Below are 8,004 nucleotides of genomic sequence, written 5' to 3' on the forward strand. Positions count from 1 at the left end.
CATCTCAAATATGCTTACCTTGAGGATGAGCAGAAGCTTCCGGTTATTATTGCAAGAGAACTGACTTCTCAACAAGAAGAGCAGTTACTTGATGTGCTGAGGAAGCATAAGAAAGTAATTGGATGGAGTTTGGTAGACATAGTGGGAATCGACCCTCAAGTATGCGAGCACAGAATATTTTTAGAAGAGGGAGCAAGACCTGTCTATCAACCCCAGAGAAGATTGAATCCCACCATCTTGGAAGTTGTCAAAAAGGAAGTGACCAGATTATTGGAAGCCGGTATCATATATCCCATTTCAGACAGTGAATGGGTAAGCCTAGTACAAGTTGTGCCCAAGAAGTCCGGAGTCACTACCATGAAGAATGAGCATGGAGAGCTCATAGCAACTAGAGTTTAGAATGCTTGGAGAGTCTGCATTGATTACAGGCGTCTCAACCAAGCTACCCGTAAGGATCACTACCCACTTCCATTCATTGATCAAATGCTGGATCGCCTGTCAGGTAAATCACATTATTGCTTTCTAGATGGTTACATAGGTTATTTCCAGATTCATATAGCTCCTGAGGATCAGGAAAAGACTACTCTTACATGTCCTTTTGGGACCTATGCTTATAAGAGAATGCCCTTTGGCTTGTGCAATGCACCAGCTACTTTCCAAAGGTGCATGATGAGCCTTTTCTCTGATCTTATTGAGGACTGTATGGAAGTTTTTATGGACGATTTTAGCATTTATGGTGATTCTTTTAACCTTTGCTTAGATGGATTATCTAGAGTATTAGATAGATGTGTTGATACAAACCTTGTATTGAATTTCGAAAAATGCCACTTTATGGTAAAGCAAGGGATTGTATTAGGACATGTGGTATCTAATAATGGCATTTTTGTAGACCCAGCAAAGGTGAATGTTATTTCTAGTTTACCTTACCCCTCTTCTGTGAGGGAAGTCCATTCGTTCCTTCGCCATGCAGGTTTCTACAGGAGATTTATTAAAGACTTTAGTAAGGTGGCACTTCCCTTATCCAGATTACTGCAGAAGGACATTGAGTTCAAGTTCAGTGAAGGTTGCAAACAAGCATTTGATAAGCTGAAGACTGCTCTAACTCAAGCCCCAATTGTGAGAGGACCCGACTAGAGCCAGCCGTTTGAAATCATGTGCGATGCTTCCAACCATGCAGTAGGAGCAGCGCTGGCTCAGTTCCAAATTCTAGTGGATATTTTTATATATTGTTAGCTGTGGATTATGTTTCCAAATGGGTGGAAGCAATTCCTACCCACACTGATGATGCTAACACTGTTGTTCCTTTGTGAGAAACCATATTATATGCCGCTTTGGATCACCACGAGCGATCGTGAGTGATCAAGGCACCCATTTTTGTAACAGGAGACTAACAGGATTGATGAAGAAGCATGGGATAATCCATAAAGTTGCAATAGCTTACCACCCCCAAACTAATGGGCAAGCCGAGGTGTCAAACAGAGAAATTAAGCGTATCTTGCAGAAGATAGTGAAGCCTCATAGAAAAGACTGGAGCACCAGACTACAAGATGCACTGTGGGCATACAGAACAGCATACAAGACACCCATTGGGATGAGTCTCTTTCGCTTAGTTTATGGAAAAGCTTGCCATCTTCCAGTCGAAATCAAACACAGAGCCTTTTGGGCAGTTAAAGAGTGCAACATGGAAATTGAGAAAGCCGGAACTGAAAGAAAGTTGCAACTACAGGAACTGGAGAACCTTCGCCTAGAAGCTTATGAGAACTCCAGAATATACAAGGAAAAGATGAAAGCTGTGCATGATCAAAACATCAAGAAGAGAGAGTTCCAACCTGGAGATTTTGTTCTCCTTTACAAATCTCGACTGAGGCTCATGCCCGGTAAGTTGAGATCAATATGGGAAGGTCCATACAGAATAGAGAAAGCTGAACCGTACGGAGTTTATCACCTAAGCCATCCTTCAAGTTTCTATTTTATGGTTTATATTGTGTTTAATTGTGTGGTTTTGTCATGATCCTTACCCACTTAATCATCAATTTAGCATGCATTTAGATCTCCTTCCTAAATTCAGTACATGTTTGAAAGTTGCTTCCTAGAGACTTTAATTATTTACTTTTAATTCTCCTTTATTCCATTCGATGCCGTGATCTGTGTGTCAAGTGTTTCAGGCCTTATAGGGGATGAATGAGATGGAGATTGGAGAGGAAGCTAGCAAAAATGGAAGGAACACAAGAATTTGAGGAGATAACCAGCGAGAAGTGACGCGGTCGCATGGCTCACGCGACCGTGCGAAGGAGCGCAAATCGCAGCGACGCGGCCGCACGGCTTGCGCGGCCACGCGGATTGGAAAGCGCAAGCGACGCGGTAGCATGGACGACACGAACGCGTGGAGAGGAAAAAGCGCAAGCGACGCGTCCGCATGGACGACGCGATCGCGTGACATGTGCAATCTGCATAATCTGCAGAATTCAATGGGAGCGATTTTGGACCTTATTTCGGCCCAGTTTTCGGCCCGGAACAGCAGACTAGAGTCAGAGAATATGCAGAAACAACAGACACATTCATTCAGTAGTTTTAGATCTAGTTTTTTTCACTCTCTTAGGTTTTTCTCTCTAATTTTTAGGATTTTAATTTTCAATTGATCTTAGCATTGGAACATTGAGAAGAGTTATTTCCTCATCAAGACTTCATCATTCTAGTTTGTTCTCTTAACTTGTTTTTATTCTTCCATGTTCTTTGTTATGTTCAATTTTGTCATTCAGATACTTTTATGATTAATTAATGCAAGGATTATTTCTCTTTAATTCAATTTCAATTCCAATAATCATGTCTTCTTTTATTTCCCTTTTATGTGCCATGGATTCTTTATTTACAATGCGTGAGTAGTTTCATTACTTGATAGGGAGTTGATTAAAAGGAATTCTTGAGTTGGAAGGATTGAAGGAGAAATTTATAGTTGGGTTAAATGTTGGATTGCTATCCTGTCACCAACGCCAATCCCTTTGAACTAAGTAGGTTGTAACTCGTGAATAGATCTGGCAGTCCAACTTGTTTGACTTTCCCTTAACTAGTAAAGGATAACCAAACAGAGTAACCGTTAATTATAAATCAATCTTAAAAATCACTCCATCAATGATAGAGATTCTAACTAATCAATTCCCAGTCAAGGCTTTTATTTATATTATTTAAAATTCCTCAATTTAAATTCCAATTTACTTAGCTCAACTTCTTGGAACATTTGATTAATAAAACAGCACACTTTTCTGCAACTCGTTGGGAGATGACCTAGGACTTAAAACTCACAGTAATTTTAATTTAAACTCTCTGTGACATATTTCTAAATTGATAGGCAGATTTTTGGTGAGTTAAGATCTATACTCGCAACGTAACCATTTTAATAAATTTTTAATTCACCAGCTTCTGCTTCCCATCATAGATCTACCTGCAAAATGGTCCAATGACATCTTTGATAATTCAGACAGACCATCATAGAATATATCCAGGATGGTCCATTTTGAAAGCATGTCAGAAGGACACTTTTTGGTCAATTGCTTGTATCTCTCCCAAGCTTCATAGAGGGATTCACCTTCTTTCTGTTTGAAGGTTTGAACATCCACTCTAAGCTTGCTAAGCTTTTGAGGAGGAAAGAACTTGGCTAAGAAAGAACTTTTTGGTCAATGGCTACTTCCCGTCCTCTTAGTGAAAATGGTCCAAAATGAGCTGTCACCGCACGGCTAATCATCTGTCGGTTCTCGATCATGCTGGAATAGGATTCAGTAATCCTTTTGCGTCTGTCACTACGCCCAGCACTCGCGAGTTTGAAGCTCGTCACAGCCATCCCTTCCCAGATCCTACTCGGAATACCACAGACAAGGTTTAGACTTTTCGGATCTCAAGAATGGCCGCCAATAATTCTAGCCTATACCACGAAGACTCTGATCGTAGATCAGGAGGCTAAGAGATATGCATTCAAGCTTGTTTGCATGTAGAACGGAAGTGTTTGTCAGGCACGCGTTCATAAGTGAGAATGATGATGAGCGTCACATAATCATCACATTCATCATGTTCTTGTGTGCGAATGAATATCTTAGAGAAGAAATAGGCTTGAATTAAATAGAAAAATAAAAGTACTTTGCATTAATTCATGAGGAACAGCAGAGCTCCACACCTTAATCTATGGTGTGTAGAAACTCTACCGTTGAAAATACATAAATGAAGATAGGGTAGACATGGCCGAATGGCCAGCCTCCCATGGAGGTCTCAGAACGTAAAAGTTACATAATGTGTTCCAGAGATGTGAAATAAATCACTAAAAGTAGTTTTTATACTAAACAAGTAACTAGGGTTTACAGAAATGAGTAACTAATACAGAAATCCACTTTCGGGCCCACTTGGTGTGTGCTTGGGCTGAGCATTGAAGCTTTCACGTGTAGAGGTCTTCCTTGGAGTTGAACGCCAGTTTGTAACTTGTTTCTGGCGTTTAACGCCAGAATAGGGCATAAAGCTGGCATTGAACGCCATTTTGCATCATCTAAACTTGGGCAAAGTGTAAACTATTATATATTGCTGGAAAGCCCTGGATGTCTACTTTCCAACGCAGTTGAGAGCGCGCCATTTGGACTCCTGTAGCTCTAGAAAATCCACGTTGAGTGCAGGAAGGTCAGAATCCAACAACATCTGCAATCCTTCTTTAGCCTCTAAATCAGATTTTTGCTCAAGTCCCTCAATTTCAGCCAGAAAATACCTGAAATCACAGAAAAACACACAAACTCATAGTAAAGTACAGAAATATAATTTTTATTTAAAAACTAATAAAATATATTAAAAACTAACTAAATCATACTAAAAACTATGTAAAAACAATGCCAAAAAGCGTATAAATTATCCGCTCATCACGTATCTCAATCAAATTAAATTTCATTTTCAAATCCATTCTCAATATCATTCAATTCATTCAAAAAGTATACTTTAAAATCAAACGTCATTATCTTTCATTCAAATTCAGTCATCATCATTTTTCATTATCACACTCATCCTTATCACACCTCCCATTCCGTTCATCAATGATTCAAACTCAAAACATAATTTATTCTTTTCTAAATAAATCAAACTAAAACGTAGTCCTTTTTCTTAATAACTCAAAAACAAATCATTTTATCGTTAAATCCAAATCTTTCTACACAACGACTTCAAATGAAATCTCCAATTTTTATAAAAATTTGACAGCATCTTCTCAACTATTTTCAAATAGCAAATCATTTCTAATCAAATCATTTTCAAATATCAAAACTTTTTCAAATTTGTTTTAAACCAAATTCTGCTATTAAATCTCTTACAAACAAAACCAATTCCACTATTAAATCTTTTCTAAAATCAACTCATTTCCAAAATCAATCAAAATTCTAATATTAAATCTTTTCAAAAGTCAACTCATTTTTAATAACAAGACATTTCCAAATCTCAAGAAAACCAATTCAATAACTGTCAATTTAACAAAATCAATAACTCAAAATATTCAACTTTCTCAAACAGTCAACAATATCACCAGACAAACAATTACAATAATCCAGAGCAACTCAATTCAATTCATAAGACTCATGAAATCATAAAATAAAGCATATTTTTCACATCAATATCTATTTATAACAATTCTGTAATATAAAATAAGTTTTAAGAAAATCCCTTACCTCAACCGCGACTTAACCACACGACAAAATTTCTTTAAAAATCTTAATTCGCAACAGCGGCGTCAACTCAGTCCATCCTCACAACAGTAAGAGTTCATCAAACATAGCATGCAAGAATTGAAACTCAACCCTGAGATATTAACGTCGCGTAAGACTCAATAACTTATAACAGAACACATATTCGCAAGCGGTAAGGGTTTCAAAATAGAGTACTTACTGTAACAAAGAGAAAACATGGAAACGGAGTAGCAATGATGTTGGGCAGTAAGGACGCGACGCTGGTTCACCTTTAGCAGCGACGAGCTCCACCGATGGCGATGGTGACGACAACATCGGCGATAGAAATGGCGATGGAACAACTTATATTTGAAAGAGCCTAGCAGCGGAAACGACACAAATGTCCAACACAAGAACAATATGGAAGCACTCACAACACAATATGGCAGCAACTATAACAAGCAAATATAGCAAGTAAAGCAATAATAAGAACACACCGAGATTTTAACGTGGAAAACCCTCTCAATGTGAGAGGTAAAAACCACGAGTCGTCCAGACCAATGAAATAGCTCCACTATAATCAAATGAGGTACAAGAGAGTCTCAAACAAAGCACAAAAATGTGCATATAACCAGCCAAAACATCAAAGCACCAAAGCTCACAAATGAAAAGCAAGAAGATGAAATATACCCAAAAATAGAGCTACTGTCGAAGCCAATTTCTCCCTCTGCAGACCTCCAATTAAAATCTCCACCGTCCAGAATGAAGAACAAGATGTGAAGAATCTACAGTTCAAATTTCACGTCGATCCAACGGTGAAAAATGAGAAAATACCGTTCCAAAATTGCTGCTCTGTGTAAAAACGGGAAACCTAATTTCTCTCTTGCGAAGCCAATTTCTCTCACTGCAAATCAACAAACAACATCTCCACCGACCAGAATGAAGAACAAGATGATAAGAACATGCAGTTTAAATTTCAAGCCGATCCAACGGTGAACAACTGAGAAACTGACATTTGAAATTTACTGCTTTGGGCAAAAACGGGAATTCTGTTTTTCCCTTTCTCTCTCACTTGGTGGCTACTCTCTCTCACTCTCAATGACCCCCAAAAATCTGAATTAGGGTTGTGGCACAATGGGTGCTTTACATGCTTCAGTTGTTGCAATAAATTCTGCCTCTATGGTAGAAGGTGTAACACACTTATGTAACCTTGACTGCTATGAAATAGCTCCCCCTGCAAACTTGACCAAATAACCTCAAGTAGATTTTCGAGAATCATATCTCCTGCCATGTCTACATCAGTAAAGCCAACTAGCAAAGATTTCTCACCATCAAAACTCAAACTCAAGTTAGAGGTACCTTTGAGATATCTCATAATCAATTTAACAGCATTCCAATGTTCTTTACCTGGATTAGAGAGAAAACGACTCACAGTACCAACTGCATGAGCAATGTCTGGTCTAGTACACGACGAGAGAATGAGCTATCCAAGTCTTCATCACACAACTTACCAACAGAAAGTAAGTTCAACCGAATATCTGGAACATGCTTCACACGCTTCAAAGTCAACTTGGTACCATTAGAGGTTTCCAAGCAAACCTGTCCAACACCGGCACATTTGCAACACCTTGATGAGCCATTTTTACATCACCAAAATCACCAGGAGTAGAGTCGTCCAGACCAATGAAATAGCTCCACTATAATCAAATGAGGTACAAGAGAGTCTCAAACAAAGCAAAAAAATGTGCATATAACCAGCCAAAACATCAAAGCACCAAAGCTCACAAATGAAAAGCAAGAAGATGAAATATACCCAAAAACAGAGCTAATGTCGAAGCCAATTTCTCCCTCTGCAGATCTCTAATTAAAATCTCCACCGTCCAGAATGAAGAACAAGATGTGAAGAATCTACAGTTCAAATTTCACGTCGATCCAACGGTGAAAGAATGAGAAAATACCGTTTCAAAATTGCTGCTCTGCGTAAAAATGGGAAACCTAATTTCTCTCTTGCGAAGCCAATTTCTCTCACTGCAAATCCCCAATCAACATCTCCACCGACCAGAATGAAGAACAAGATGATAAGAACATGCAGTTTAAATTTCAAGCCGATCCAACGGTGAACAACTGAGAAACTGACATTTGAAATTTACTACTTTGGGCAAAAACGGAAATTCTGTTTTTCCCTTTCTCTCTCACTTGGTGGCTACTCTCTCTCACTCTCAATGACCCCTAAAAATCTGAATTAGGGTTGTGGCACAATGGGTGCAAGAGACACCCTCAAAATGTTGGGCTTGGGCCTCACAAAGGAGAGAAAAAACCCAAC

This window comes from Arachis ipaensis, chromosome B09 (genome assembly GCF_000816755.2).
Source record: "Arachis ipaensis cultivar K30076 chromosome B09, Araip1.1, whole genome shotgun sequence".
NCBI lineage: Eukaryota > Viridiplantae > Streptophyta > Magnoliopsida > Fabales > Fabaceae > Arachis > Arachis ipaensis.